We start from the raw sequence: 16,816 nt of genomic DNA on the forward strand, positions 1-16,816 counted from the left end.
AGCAGAGCTAGAAATGTGCTCTCCCTTTAATAGATAGGAATCTAGGCCTTTTCTCTCTCTCTTTACCAAATTCTTATACTCCTTAATAAATGCTTAAAAGTCTAACTCTTGCCAAAGCTTATAATTTATTGGCAACCACTCATTAGATAGAATCTTAGCCCTTAACAAGTCCTTTGTCCCCTTACCGTATCAAAGGTTTTGCCCACTTAGAAAATCCTAAAGAATCAACTAAAAAACTACTTGAAATTATTAACAACTTTATCAAAGTTGCAGGATACAAAATAAACCCACAGAAATCATCAGCATTTCTATATATATTACCAACAAAGTCCAGCAGCAACAGGTAGAAAGAAAAATTCCATTTAACATAACTGTAGAAAATATAAAATACTTGGGAGTCTACCTGCCAAGACACCTGCCAGGAACCATATGAATACAAGTATAATACACTTTTCACACAAGTAAAGTTGGATCTAAGCAATTGGAAAAAAATATTAATTGCTCATGAGTAGGCTGAGCCAATATAATAAAAATGATGATCCTACTTAAGTTAATTTATTTATTTAGTGCCATACCAATCAAACTATCAAAAAAGTATTTTATAGATGTAGAAAAATAATAACATCATTCATCTGGAAGAACAAAAATTCAAGGACATCAATGGAATCAATGAAAAAATGTGAAAGATGGTCCAGGGGACAGTCTCCATAGTGATTCTGTTCCCAGGCCACATATTCCTCTCTCCTAATAAACCTTTTTATTTTACAAGATTCATGATGACCCACCAATTTGTGGGCAAACTAGCCCCCTGATCCAGCTCACAAAAGTCTCCCCAATCTCCCCAAAAGTCTCTGCCAAAACCCAGGAATGACAGGTAAAAAAAAGAGGGCTGCTCATTTGGCTCTTAGATTCCCTGGTGGGGTGTGCACTGCACTTTCTCCTGTCAGGAGCCTCAGATGTGTTGGGCAGTCCCCCACTGTCTGAGGTTGGATTGTCCAGTCTACATCCTGATTCTTGTTTCTCTACAATCCTGACTTGAGAAATGCTCAGGGTTTTGTCAGCACTCGCTTGTATGTAGGTGCACTAATCTCTCAGGTGCAGTCTAGCCCAGCTCATCAGTATAAGAAAAAAGGAGAAAGCATTCCATGTGCCCCACCCCCCCTTCATCCTTAAAAATTGGAACAAATTGGACTTGGGGGAAAATAAACAAATGATTTTTATTGTAATACAAAATGGCCGTTATTTTCAGGAAAGCGGAGAATTAAGGTAGACAAGCCTCCTGATCAGCCCCTACCACACCTGGATTGGGATAGAAGGTAAAAAGTAACCTTCACTACCTCATAGTTGTTGGTTTGTTTGTTATGTGTGTTTTACATGTATTTATGTATCTGTCAAGCATTGAAGGGTTTTTGTTTTGTTTTGTTTTGTTTAATTCTAAGATCCCCCACAAACAAACAAACAAACAAACAAATAAACAAAAACTTTAGGAGCAGATAGGTGGCAGAGTGGATAGAGCACCAGCCCTGGAGTCAGGAGGATTTGAGTTCAAATCTGACCTCAGGCACTTGACACTAGCTGTGTGACCCTGGGCAAGTCACTTAACCCTAATTGCCTCACCACACACACACACACACACACACACACACACACACACAAAATTCCCTTATATTCTCCAGCTGTGGCCAGGCTGGGAAGGTGGAAAGGGCAGGCTCGGACTGTAGGATGTCTTTACATTGTGAACTACTCAGAGTTTGAATTTGGTATTGAAATGTAAATTCTCTGCTAGGTATTCATAGCCTTAGATGAACATTGTAAAAGCTATTGGGGGGGGGGGTGTTTTGGTTTTTTGTTTTGATTTTGCAGGGCAATGAGGTTTAAGTGACTTGCCCAGAGTCACACAACTAGTAAGTGTCAAGTGTCTGAGGTCAGATTTGAACTCAGGTCCTCCTGAATCCAGGGCTGGTACTTTAGCCACTGTACCATCTATCTGCCCCTATTATATAAAATTTGAAACATAGCCTTATGCTATTCAAATGGATAATTATTTAACTCCTATGAAACACAACACTCCTGGTGGATCAATGTAATAGGTTAGGCACAGGAGTCACAGCAGTAAATTACTATAGTAATCTACTGTTTGATAAACCCAAAGACTCCAGTTTCTGGGATAAAAACTCACTATTTGACAAAAACTGCTGGGAAAACTGGAAGATAGTATGGCAGAAACTAGGCATAGACCAACATTTTACATTGTAGACCAAAATAAGGTTAAAATGGGTACATGATTTAGACATAAAGGGTAATACCATAGATAAATTAGGAGAGGAAGGAATAGTTTACCTCTCAGATCTATGGAGAGGAAAACAATTTATGCCCAAACAAGAGACAGAGAATATTATAAAATACAAGATGGAAGACTCTGATTACATTAAATTAAAAAGGTTTTTTTTACAAACAGAAGCAATGCAGCCAAAATTAGAAGGGAGGCAGAAAACTGGGAAACAATTTTTACAGCCAGCATTTTTGATAAAGGCCTCACTTCTAAAATATATAGGGAACTAAATCAAATTTATAAGAATGTATGTCATTCCCCAATTGAGAAATGGTCAAAGAATATGAACAGGAAGTTTTCTGATGAAGAAGTCAAAGCTATTGCCATATGAAAAAAATGCTATAAAATCACTATTGATCAGAGAAATGCAAATTAAAACAACTCTGAGATAGCACCTTACACTTATCAGATTGACTAATATGACAAAAAAGGAAAATAATAAATGTTGGAGAAGCTGTGGAAAATTAGAACACTAATGCATTGTTGGTGAAGCTGTGAGCTGATCCAACCATTCTGGAGAGCAATCTGGAACTATGCCCAAAGGGCTATGGGACTGTTCATATCCTTTGACCCAGTGGTACTACTGTTAGGTCTGTATCCCAAAGAGACCATAGAAAAGAGAAAAGGACCCACATATACAAAAATAATTATAGCAGCTCTCTTTGTGGTAGCAAAGCATTGGAAATCAAGGGAATGCCCACCAACAGGGGAATGGCTAAACAAGTTGTGGTATATAAATATAATGGAATACTATTGTGCTATAAGAAACAATGAGCAGGAGGAGTTCAGAGAAACCTGGAAGGACTTACATGAACTGATGCTGACTGAGAGGAGCAGAATGAGGAGAACATTGTACACAGTAACAGCAACATTGTGTGATGAACAATGGGGATAGACTTGGTTCTTCTCAGCAGTGCAACTATCTAAAACAGTTTCAAAGAACTCATGATAGAAAATGTTCTTAGCATCCAGAAAAAAGAACTGTGGATTCTGAATGCAGATTGAACCATACTGTTTTTACTTTTGGACTGTTTTTTCCTTCTTTTTTGAGGTTTGCCCCTTTTACTCTGATTCTTTTTTCACAAGATGACTAATGGAGAAATATGTTTAATGTGATTGCACATACACAACCTATATCAGACTGCTTTCTGTCTTGGGGAGGAGGGAGGGAGAAAAAAATATGGAACTGAAAATACTGTGAAAACAAATGTTGAAAACCATCCTTATATGTAACTGGAAAATAATAAAATACTTTAAAAAGAAAGAAAGAAAGAAAAAAAGAAACACACCACTCCCTGTCAATATTAAGCCTTAAGTGCCTCGACTTCGGAGGGCTGCTGCAAAAGGAAAAAAAAGCCTGCCTGTGTAAAGTATAGCGCAAAAGCACATGCAACTAAACTGTGAACACTTGACTGGTAAGTAATTGTTTCAAATGGTTTTGTTTCAAGTTTGTAACAACTCCTAATATTGTTTTAAGGTTCTATAATTTGGTTACTGTCAAAAAAGCAATGAATGGATTAGGAAGCTGTTGGTCTGCTGACCATATGTTCTGTAGTACTAACTTATACTGTTAACTAAACTATTTGGAGTTACATACATATTTTTTGTTTGTTTGTTTGTTTTTGTGGGGCAATAAGGGTTAAGTGACTTGCCCAGGGTCACACAGCTAGTAAGTGTCAAGTATCTGAGGCTGGATTTGAACTCAGGTCCTCCTGAATCCAAGGCCAGTGCTTTATTCACTGCACCACCTAGCTGCCCCCCATACATAATTTTTTTAAAGGGAAACAAACTGAGAGTCTTTTTCTCTCTTTCTCTCTTCCTCCTTCTTTCCCTGAAGCTGACCACTGTGATGTCATGGGCATGGATGAGAGAAAATAAGTCCAGAGAATTTTATGATTGGTGAAAACAAGTAGAAAGCTGTATCTTGTTTGCACTGATGGTGTGAACAGAGAGTTTGAGAGTAAACTTTTGAGGGGGGAAAAAGAGGAATGTATTGTCACTTTAAGTGCTTACCTGCAATTAAAAGGTCTGTGAATCCAGGTAGAACCAAAAAGTAATTGAGTTTGATTGGAACACCCAAGATGGATATTTACAGAGTCTTGCAAACTAAGGTACTGGTCAATTTTAAAGTAACTTTTAAATTGGTGTGTGTGTGTGTGTGTGTGTGTGTGTGTGTGTGTTATAAAATTCCTAAACAAGGAATGGTCTTACTCAGAATTTAAATGGTTGCTTATTATATAGAAGTAATTTATAATGATTGATCTTTACACCAGGACAAGTTTTTTTCTTTCATAATAAATATTTTTATTTATAGCTTTGGGTTCCAATTTTTATCCCTCTTTCCCTCCCTCCCCTTCCCCCTCCCTGAGGCAGCAAACAAGCAGATATGGGTTATACATATATGATTATGTAAAACATTACCATATTTACCAGGACAAGTTTAAACTCAAGAAGAAGAAAAAGAAAAAGAAACAGAAGGGAAAGATGTTATATGAAACTTCTTACATGCGTGTGTCTCCTGGTAAACTTTTTTGATCATTGCAACTCCATGAGAGTAGAAATTTACTATTTAAGATGAAATATTTGGGGACTGTAATTGATATTGTTTTGAGTTTTAAATTCAGGTATAGTTGTCTGATGGATCATTGTCAGTAATCCACCATTAAGTCAGTAATGCCACAAGTTACTCAGAGGGAATGTGCTGCTACAGGTGGAGGTATCTGGAAAAAAGCCAAGAGGACAATCTTGATCTCACCTAAGGTATGATCCTTCTGGCTCAGCTTCCCCATTGTGTTCCTGATGAACAAGAAATGTTTTTCACCTGGTTATTCCTGAAGTCTGGCTATGAGGTAGAATTATCACTGCATGACTGGTTGTTGCTTGCGACTCTTACCTATAATCAAACAGAGCTAAGGATGTTTTATCCTGGCTGTTATTTGTAATCATGTTCCTGCTTTTTCTTTTATAGCAGATTTCTATAATCAGAGAAAGTAGTCAGTAGAAGATATGAGCACAATGCAGGTATGTAAGATCCTGCTGTTTTCAATCTAAATGTGTGGTCACTTGATATGCCAAACAACTAGGTACATTAATACTCGGATTTTCCATCTGTCTGTTAATGCTTACATGGTATTATAATAAGACTAAATTAACTGAGTATCTTCCTTTTTGGTTTAGAAGAAACTGAAATTCCTCCCCATTAAAAACATATTTTGATGAGAGGGGGGATAGTAACTAGGATGACTTATTTGGGTTAAAGATAGTTATGCATTTCTTGTTTTTCATTTGGAAAGAAAGAGGACTATTTACCTCAAAAGATTCTCCTGTGAAGCACAGAAAGAAGATTCTGGAGGCCAAAAACCTGCCCATTCATGTCTCTGTTATTCACTACCTAGGGCATCATGCTATCAACTCCTTCATAGCATAAGGGAATCATAGGGCTGACCTTGGTGCTAAATCAATTGCCTGGTCTATTCATCTGTCTGCTCTAGCCCTGACTCCTTGTATCCTACTGTGCCCCAAGGTATTTCCTCTTCCTATACCAAAGAGGAGACAGTACAGGCTGAAATTCAAGGTTTTGTTCCTAAGGATACAGGATGGTGGTACTCTCCTTCCAGTTTCTGCTTCTCCCCAGGAATATGATGTGGAAATATGCAATGGGCCTCCACAATTCCACTCACCTGGGCAGGGAAGCTCTAAACACTTTAGTAAAGTCTCTCTTTATTTATTTATTTTTTGTGGGGGCAATGAGGGTTAAGTGACTTGCCCAGTGTCACACAGCTAGTAAATGTCAAGTGTCTGAGGCCAGATTTGAACTCAGGTCCTCCTGAATCCAGGGCTGGTGCTTTATCCACTGTGCCACCTAGCTGCCCCCTAAAGTCTCTCTTTATCAGCAAGGACATCTCTAAGATGTCTGAAATTCCTGTGCCCTCTGTGCCCAAACTAATACCACCTGGTCCCTCAAAACTCCCCCTCTCCTTAAGCAATCCAAAGACATGGGGAACTATCAGGGGAAGATAGGCTGATAGATTTTACTCACCTACCACCTTGCAAAAGGTATAGGGTTCTTTTAGTCTTTGAAAATACCTTTAATGGATGCCTTTCCCAGCAGAACAGAAAAAGTACAGGATGTAACAAAAGCCTTTCTCAATGAAATAACCCCTAAGTTTGGCCTTCCCAAATCACTCCAGAGTGATAATGGTCCTGTCTTCATCTCTCAGATTACCCAGACAATTGACCCTTACCAAACTCTTCAAGGAAGCAAAGATTGTGTCCTTGCACTCCCCATTGCACTCACTCAAATTTGAATGGCTCCTCCAGCTAATCTGTGACTAAGTCCCTTTGGACTCCTTTACGGGAGACCTTTTATTTCCTAGACCCAGGAACACATTCCCTTACCAGGGTACTTAGTGTTTCTGAAAACTTGGAAAACAGAGGGACAGAATCAACTGGTGCCTTGATGGGAGGGTCCCTATAGAATCAACCTATCAACACCCACAGCTGTAAAGCTTGAGGGGCAGACTTCATGGACTCATGTTTCTCTCATTAAACCCTTTGTCCCCTCAGAATCAAACAGTGGGAAAAAGAAGGACATATATTCCTGTGAACCAGTGTAGGATCTCGTTTCTCTTCTGCTGCTGAACAGGCACCCTGGAATGAGTATTCCTTCTCTCTTTTTTGTACCCTCTTATTTTTACTTTTGACCCTTCTTCTCCTTGGTGCCTTAGGGACTGAACCATCCCACCTATGGACATTCCCCTCAACATTCTCTGGGCTCTCTCATATCTTTTGATAGTTCAGTATTTTATTATTTTCCAGTTACATATCAGGATAGTTTTCAACATGTGTTTTCATAGGATTTTTAGTTCCAAATTTTTCTCCCACCCTCCCCTCCCTACCCCCTCCCCAAAACAGAAAGCAATTTAATATAGGTTATATATGTGCAATCACATTAAACATATTTCTGCATTAGTCATATTGTGAAAGTAGAGTCAGAGCACAAGGGGAAAAACCTCAAAAGAGAAGCCCCAAAGTAGAAACAGTATGGTTCAATCTTCATTCATAAACCACATCTCTTTTTTCTGAATGTTGAGAACATTTTTTATCATTAAGTTCTTTGAAATTGTTTTGGACCATTGCATTGCTAAAATGTATTGTTCATCACACAATGTTGCTGTTACTGTGTACAATGTTCTCCTGTGTACAATGGTTCTGCTCCTCTCAGTCAGCATCAGTTCATATAAGTCCTTCCAGGTTTCTCTGAACTCCTCCTGCTCATCATTACTTTGCACATTGATTTTTTATTTTTTGTTTTATTTTAATTTTTTTGCTTTGAATAGAATTTTATTTTCTAAAATATATGTAAAAACAAATTTTTAACATCAATTTTTTAAAACTTTGTGTTCCAACTTCTCTTCCTCCCTCCATTCCCACCCCCCACCCACAAGAGCTCAAGCAATTCAAAATAAGTTATACATCACATTGATTTTTTAAAACTTCGTGTTCTAAATTTTCTTCCTCCCTCCCTCCTTATCCCTCCCTATGAAATCCAGCAATTCAATATAAGTCATACATGTGCAGTTATGCAAAACATCTTCTTATTAGTCAGGTTGTGAAAGAAAATAGACAAAATACCTTTAGAAAGAGGAGCTAACAGGGGCAGCTAGGTGGTGCAGTGGATAAAGCACTGACCCTGGATTCAGGAGGACCTGAGTTCAAATCGGGCCTCAGACACTTGACACTTACTAGCTGTGTGACCCTAGGCAAGTCACTTAACGCTCATTGCCTTGCACACACAAAAAAGGAAAAAAAAAAGAGAGAAAGAGGAGCTAACAAATAAAATTATACTTCAATCTGTATTCAGATACCATCAGTTCTTTCTCTGTTGATGGTTTGCATTTTTCATATGTCCTGATATCCTGCTCATCATTTCTTTCACAGTTACTATTGCTAACTATATTACCCTCCATCTTATTCCTTCCTGTGGAAATTTATTTTGATTTGGGGACCCTACCTTTAGGCTGAGATTAGAAAGCCTTAGGCCCTCAGGGTCTCTCCCCCTCCTCCTCAGCTTCAGCTGAGTGAAAAAGCCCCATTGGCTATACAAGACGCCAGGTCAGACAGCTGGGGGGAAAAAAGCCCCCAGCTCCCTCCGACCTGAACGGAGCTATCTGAAAGATAGCCTGTGCTGAGACACGTGAAGTGGGAGTGCACACCCCCCCCCCAAACCAGCCACAGCCCTGGCTGGCTGATTAGCTTGTTTTGTGGGGGTGAAGGAAGCCCCGAGATTTGAGTGGAGAGAAGAAAAAGTATATATAGACCTGAGAGTTAGACAGGAAAGAAAGAAAGAAGAGGGGAGATGGACTAGAGGACAGACTAGAGGAGGACAGACTAGATAGAGAGACAAGATTGGAGAGGGGGGACTGACTAGGAGGAGGGACTAGATAGACCTGACTAGAGGGGAGCACAGACAAGGATGGAGGAGAGTTTGGTTCGGAAAAGGAGAGATGGGGCTGACAAGGTTACAGGCCTTATTACAAACCAGGGAAAGTGTAACGTGCCCTGAGGCAGGAGGCGGCTAAGGCCCTTATTCAAGAAGTTCGAATCGCAGCAGGTGGGAAAGAGACCAATGGAAAGAGACAGCAGGAAAGCAGTCAGGTTGTACTTTATTTCCCTGTATTCCTAATTTGAAATAGTATCTCATAAATAAACTCTGCTTTGATTGTTTAGTTAAGAGGCTTTTTAATCTTTAGTTTATCAGTTTGGGAGCAGTGTGGTGGAACTTTATAAACGGCCCACATTAAATTAACGAAGTCAGCAAAATAGTCAAAAGTCCCCAGATTAGTCCTCCAGTCAGCTTTAGCCCCCCAAATCAGGCCCAGTCAATTCAAAAATATTTCACACTCCCCTTCATATTTACTCTATTTTCTATCTTCCTTCACCCTATCCCTCCTTGAAAGTGTTTTGCTTTTTACTGCCCCCCTCCCCCAATCTGTCTTTCCTTCCTTCACTTCTCCCCACCCCTCTCCTTCTCCTCCCACTTTCCCTCAGGACACAATATATTACTATACCCACTTGAGTGTGTATATAATTCCCTCTTTGAACCAATTATGATGAGAGTAATGTTCACTCACTCCCCTGCTCCTCCCCCATCTTCCCCTCCACTCCACAAGCTTTTTCTTGTTTTTTTTAATGTGAGCTATTTACCCCCAATCTACCTCTCCCTTTCCCTTTCTTCCAGTGCATTCCTCTTACCTCTTAAGTTTATTTTGAAGATGTCATCATGAGTCAAATAGGTGACACGGTGGACATAGCACCAGCCCTGGACCCAGGAGGCCCTGAGCCCATATCCAGCCCCAGATATAAGCCAACCCACCCTGCTTCAGGGAAGGGAAAGGGAAGGATAGAATTTGGAACTCAAAACTTTAAAGTGTTTATTATTTAAAATTTTTTTAAATAAATAAAACCTATACACACACACAACACAAACCGGATCTTGCCCAGTTAAGCCTCTGTCCAGTATCACCCCTACCATCCACTCCCTTCATTCCAATTCACATGCTGCCCAGAAAAGTTGGAGAAAATTATGAAATGGCTGACTGGGTCCATTACAAGTTTATGTTATATAATTTCAACTGGGACCACCCTGCAGCAAGACAATCATAATTGTCTTACCACAGCTGCTTTTCCAAATCTTTTCATCCTTTCTCAAATCTCCCACACCTCCCCCTCCCCTCACTGAACAAAGTGAGGTCATTTTCTGAGAGTGACTTCTTGTCACCTCCATCTCACATCACACAGATACCCTTTGCAAAGAACTTCTCCTTCACTTCCATCTCAGAAGAGGTGGCCCTTCTCTTTGTCAAAGTGAACCCCTCTGTATGCACAAGTTATCCCATTGCATCCTATCATCTCCAACAGATTGCCCCTACCCTCTTTCCCATTTGCTCAGTGATCTTGAATCTCTCCTTGCCATTGGCTGCTTCCCTACTAAATGCAAACATGCTTGTGTCTTCCTCATCTTTCAAAATCCTTCCCTTGATATATCCATTCACATTATGTGTCATCCCATATCTCTCTCCCATCTTGATAAAATCATCTACATTCATTGCTCTCTTCTTCTTCTTTTTAATTCTCTGCAGTTTGGCTTCCAACATCATCATTCAGCTAAAACTACTCTCTCCAATGTTACCAACAATCTCAATGGCCTCATTCTTCTTGGCCCCTCTAAGCCTCAGACATTTTCAATCAACTTCTCCTCCTTGATACTTGATTCTCTTTGTGCTTTTGTAAAACTGGTATCGTATGGTTCTTCTCTACTACTCCTTTGTCTCCTTGGCTAGATTTTCATCCACTTCATGCCTGCTGACAGTGGGGTGCAGGAAAGCTCTGTTCTGGGTCTTTCTTTCTAGACTATTCCACCTGGGGATCTCATCCATTTGGATGGATTCAATTATTGTCTCCGTGCATTGCTCTCAGATCTACTCATCCAGTCCTCATCTCTCTCTCTCTTCCCCAATTGCACTTTAGATATCTTGAAGTGGATATCCCATTGATATCTTAAATTCAACACATCAAAGCTGAATTCATTATTTTTCTTTCCCTATCCTTCCCCCCTTCTAATTTCCTTTATACTGTCCAAGGTACCAACATCCTTGCAGTAACTCAAGCTGGCAATCTAGGTGTCCTCCTCAACCCCTTCTCTCTCACCCCCTGTTTATAATCAAGAGTCAAGTCCTGTCATTTCTATAGTCACAACTAGCCTCCTCTTCTCTTACCAATATTCTGTTGCTGGGGCAGCGAGGTGGCACAGTGGGTAGAGCACCGACCCTGGAGTCAGGAGGACCTGAGTTCAAATCCATCCTCAGACACTTAACACTTACTAGCTGTTGTACAAAAATATTTATAGCTGCTCTTTTTTGTGGTGGCAAGGAATTGGAAATTGAGGGAATGGCTGAACAAGTTGTGGTATATGAATGTAATGGAATTTTATTGTGCTATAAGAAACAATGAGCAGGAGGAGTTCAGAGAAACCTGGAAGGACTTGCATGAGCTAATGATGAGTGAGATGAGCAGAACCAGAAGAACATTATACACAGCATCATCAACATTATGTGTTGATCAACTGTGATAGACTAGATTCTTCTGACCAATCCAATGGTACAAGAAAGTTCCAAAGGACTCATGATGGAAAAGGCTCTCCAAATCCAGAAAAAAAAGGAACCGTGGAATATGGATGCTGATTGAACCATATTATTTCTTTTGGTTTTTGGTGCACTTGGTTTTCTGTTTTGAGGTTTTTCCTTTTTTCTCTGATTCTTCTCTTATGACTAATGCAGAAACATATTTAATGTTATTATGTATATATAAGCTATATCATATTACCTGCTGTCTAGGGAAGGGGGGAGGGAGGGGAGAGAGGGAAAAAATGTGAAATTGGAAATCTTATATAAACAAATGTTGAAAACTATTTCTACATGTAACTGGAAAATAACAAAATACTTTTATTTTTAAAAAAAACCCTTACTAGCTGTGTGACCCTGGGCAAGTCACTTAACCCCAACTGCCTCACCAAAAAAAAAAAAAAAACCCCACCATATTTCCACATTAGTCATGTTGTAAGAGAAGAATCAGAACAAAAGGGGAAAAAAAATTGCAAGAGAGAATAAACAACAACAACCACAAAGCAACAACAAAAGTGGTTTAGTTTGCATTCTGACTCGATAGGCCTTTCTCTGGATGTGGGCAGCATTTTCCAACATGAGTCTTTTGTTATTGTCTTGGATCATTGCACTGCTGAGAAGAGCCAAGTCTTTCACAGTTGATCATCACATAATGTTGCTGTTACTGTGTATGATGTTCTGGTTCTGCTCACTTCACTCAGCATCAGTCCACTTAAGTCTTTCCAGGTTTTTCTGAAGTCTGCCTGCTCATAATTTCTTACACCACAATAGTATTCCATTACATTCATATACTACAACTTGTTCAGCCATTACCCACTTGATGGGTATCTCCTCAATATCCAATTCTTTGCCACCACAAAGAGAGCTGCAATAAATAATTTTGTACTTGTGGGCCTTTTTCCCTTTTTTATGATCTCTTTGGGATACAGACCTAGTAGTGGTATTGCTGGGTTAAAGGGTACCAATTTTCCCACATCTTCTCCAACATTTATAATTTTCCTTTTTTGACATAACTGCCAAATGGATAGGTGTGAGGTGGTACCTCAGAGTAGTTTTCATTTGCATTTCTCTAATCAGTAGTGATTGAGAACATTTTTTTATGTGGCTGTACATAACTTTAATTTTTTCATCTGAAAACTGCCTGTTTATATCCTTTGACCATTTCTCAATTAGGCAATAACTTGTATTCTTATAAATTTGATTCAGTTCTCTATATATTTTAGATCTGAGGCCTTTATCAGAAACACTGTCTGTAAAAATTGTTTCCCAGCTTTCTGCTTTCTTTCTAATCTTGTTTACATTGGTTTTGTTAGTGCAAAACACTTTAAGTTTATTTTAGTCAAAATGATTCATTTTGCATTTCATAATGTTCTCTAGCTCATCTTTGGTCACAAATTCTTCCCGTCTCCACAGATCTGACAAGTAAACTATTCCTTCCTTTTCTTTTCTTTTCTTTCTTTCTTTTTTTTTTTTGTGGGGCAATGAGGGTCAAGTGACTTGCCCAGGGTCACACAGCTAGTGTCAAGTGTCTAAGTTCGGATTTGAACTCAGATCCTTCTGAATCCAGGGCCGGTGCTTTATCCACTGTGCCACCTAGCTGCCCCAATTCCTTCCTTTTCTAATTTGCATATGGTATCACCCTTTATGTCTAGATCATGTACCCATTTTGACTTGACTTTGGTGTATGCCCCTTTGATTCCTTAGAGACAGCAGCATTCCTAAGTTCAGTCTTGTGGCATGGCCAGGAACAAAGTTCCAAAGTCTTTGAGGAGCAGCTTGGGAATAGGGAAAATATTCTGTGCATTTCCAAATGCTTCCCAATCCACTCTTTTTCCTGTGTGATTATGGGTGTAAGTCATTGTCCATCTGCTGTTCCTGTTCTAGATAGGTACTGACAGGCCAGTTTGATGGATTTTTCAACCAACTGGATGGTGTCACTTGAATGACAAGCATATTTTATCCCATCAGATTTCATTCCTCTTAGATTGTTAGGCTGGCCTTTTTTGAGTAATCATAGATCTCAGAGAGAAGGCCCTGGAATAAATATGCTGAGGCTTAGTGCAATTAGCATATCACCCCAAAACAGGAACACCTGGATTTTGCTACATTAGTTCTCCAGGGGATTTACTAATAAGTATGACCAAAACTGAGAATGTCCCTTTCAGCAAGCCTTGAGTAGAGAGAACTTTGAAGGGGGCACACGGGGTGTTTGTTATTGATATTTCTGCCTTGGGCAAGCAAAGTGTAATGTGCTCACAGGCCAGCTGCCTTCTGGAATAAAAATTAAAGAGACCTGAGGGATGCATCTCTGTTGTCAAGGTAATCATTGAGAATAGTGTGTCTTGTTGAAAACAACATTGAAAGGAGAGTTTCTGTGTATAAAACGAAGAAAATAGAGTCCAAGTCAGAAAGCCCATTGCTGTGGGACTCTTTCCTCATAGATAAATACCCTGCCCTCCATAGGAGTTAGGGTTAGAGCAGGAGAGATTCAGCTTCCTTCAGTCTGAATGTAGCATCCATTTGGCATCCAGCTCCAACAGGGGAGATGGAAGAAATCAATCCCACTCCACATTACTGAAGGAAAAGACTGGGAAAACATGAGAGGTGTCCACAGTATTTGTCATAGACCTATTCTCAGCTTGCTGCATTAGAGACTGTGAGGAGTTTCTCCTAGGGTAATGTTTAGAGCTCTCTCTCTCTCTCTCTCTCTCTCTCAATACTCAGGGGAGCTAATATGATGTGTGTGGGGAGGGCGGGGAGGGGGGGGCTAATTGATCAAATTGACCATGAGGTTTCCCAAACAATTAAAAGACTCAGTGACTCAGTTTCCCAAGTTTTATTGAAAGACTGTTGACCACAGGGAGAGCACCATGGAGATAGGTGGTTCAAATAGATTTATATTTATATTTATAGTGAGAAAAAGTGGGTTATCTCCTCATTAGCTTAGTCTCCTCCTTATGGGAGGTTCATGGGAGCTCTTATCTTAATTTGGAATTCCTGGGGTCCTAAGACAACCTCTGAGGCAGGTACCTTTTTCTTTGGTGGTATGTTTTGGGGGTTTACACATCATAAGGTGAACCTAAGGATACATTTGTTCCTTTCTGTGCATGTTCCTAAAGACATGCTTAAACTTCTCAAAGCCAGAGGGTCTCTGTGTTTATGATATCTCTTCAGATCTGGTTTCTAGGTGTCCTGTAATCTAGAAATATTAATGGCTATTAATTATTAATGGTCCCTGGATATTTGCTTCTGTTGATGGTAAGGGTTGATACCAGTAAAGGATTGACTGAGTGGTAGAGAAAGCAGGGAGAGAGCTTCAGCATGTCAGTTAGCACCTATGATGTCTTAAGAGGGAGAGCCAAGAGTGCTCACCAAGGAGGAGAGCTTGAGGCCTCAAGTTTCTACTTAGCAGCCGGGTCCTTTCCCACCAAATTCTGGTTACGGAAAAGGTTATCACAAGTGGTATATAGCAAGAAAATCCATTTATCCAAGGAAATTCACTCATTCATTTATTATTATTAAATCAATTATTTATCCAAACAGAAATCAAAGATGTTCTTCAGATTAGAATATACCAGAAAATATAGGTGTGACTCAGCTCTTGAGATGACATGACATGATATCTCACTCATCCCCAATATCCCCCAAAGAGAAATTCCCAAAATTTCTAGCAGACAAACCAGAAATAAGGGACATGTTGAGAAGCTAGCTTTTCCTCATATGTTTACAAGAAAGTCTCTCTTTCTCCTGCAGAAGATCAGCCCCAAAGCCAGAAAAAATAAAGAAGGTATGTCTTCTCTCCAAGTAGTAGTAATAGTAGGCTTCCACCAGTCGCGGAGAGCCATGAATCAGCGCCTTGAAGAGCCACAGGCCACAGTGTGGCTGTGCAGTCCAATACGGGATATCACTTTGTCATCTGACAGTGGGTAGAGCACTGGGCTTGGAGTCAGGAAGACCTGAGTTCATATCCAACATCTGATACTTTTTAGCTGTGTGACCCTGGGCAAGTCACTTAGCCTTTTTCTGCCTCAGTTTTCTCAACCCCTCAAGATGAGAAATAATAGGAATATCTCACAGGGTCATTGTGAAGATCAAAGGAGGGAATATTTGTAAAGTGCTTAGCACAGTGCCTGGCCCATGGTAGATAATTAGTAAATGCTTCCTCCTTCCCTCTCCACACTAAGGGAAAATACTCCAGGGTCGGAAATTAGGTTGCAAAGATGATTCTCATGAGGATTTTGTGGAGATGGAAAAGTGGCTAAAAAGAGCCCTGGATACTGACATTTTCACATTTATTTGTTTTTGTTTGGGCTTGTTTGGATTTGCAACACAGTGGAGCAGAATTTTTCCAAATGCTTAGTTTCCTCTCTTCTTTCCTCTGTCTTCAGAATCAGTGGCTCACCACCCCTACCGCCATCCCTTATTTTCTATAAGGAGTCAAATCCAACTATCGAACTTTGTTTTCTTTGCCTCCATTTATGAACCATGATGTTAGAGTGAAAATCCAGTACTTCTACTGAGAGACTGATGTTTGAGTTACTTATATGGATCTTATCAAATGTTGGAGTTGGTGGTGTTGGGTTTCTTAGACTTGTATCTGTTTTGCAAGTTTTATTCTTAAATGCCCTTAGAATTATCTGTTTTAATTGAATGTCATGCCAAATTTATATTGTCAAATTAATTAGCATTTAATAAGTGCCTACTATGTGCCAGGCACTATGCTAAGGGCTAGGATAAAAATAAAGGTAAAAATGTGGTCCCTACTCAAGGAGCTCACAATCTAGTGGGAAGACAATATGTAAGCAATTATATAATATATATATATATATATATATATATATATATACACAGGATAATTTGGAGAGACCTCTTAGGCTTCTTCCTGAAGATGAGATTTTAGCTGAGGTTTAAAGGAAGCCAGGGAACCAGGAGGAAGAGACAAGGAGGGGCAGAAGGAGCAGCCTGTGTGCTCTGCTGTGTGCAGAGATTCAGGGTCCTGTAACAAGGAAGCCAGGGCCACTGAATCAGACTATGCAGAGGGGATTAAAGAGAGGGGCCAAGTTTTGTCAAAATGGGTACATGATTTAGACATAGTTAAATTAGGAAAGGAATAGTTTACCTCTCAGATCTATGGAGAGGAGAAGAATTTATAGCCAAACAAGAGATAGAGAGTTCATGGAGCTCAGTGCCTAGTGCTCTGATCTTGTTCTTTAGTTGATTGGTTATTTATGCTCTTCAAACTCCCCAATTCTATTCATTGCTGAACCTGTATTAGGCCTATTTTTATACAATAATAATTATC

Source organism: Dromiciops gliroides, chromosome 5 (genome assembly GCF_019393635.1).
Source record: "Dromiciops gliroides isolate mDroGli1 chromosome 5, mDroGli1.pri, whole genome shotgun sequence".
NCBI classification, from domain to species: Eukaryota; Metazoa; Chordata; class Mammalia; order Microbiotheria; family Microbiotheriidae; genus Dromiciops; species Dromiciops gliroides.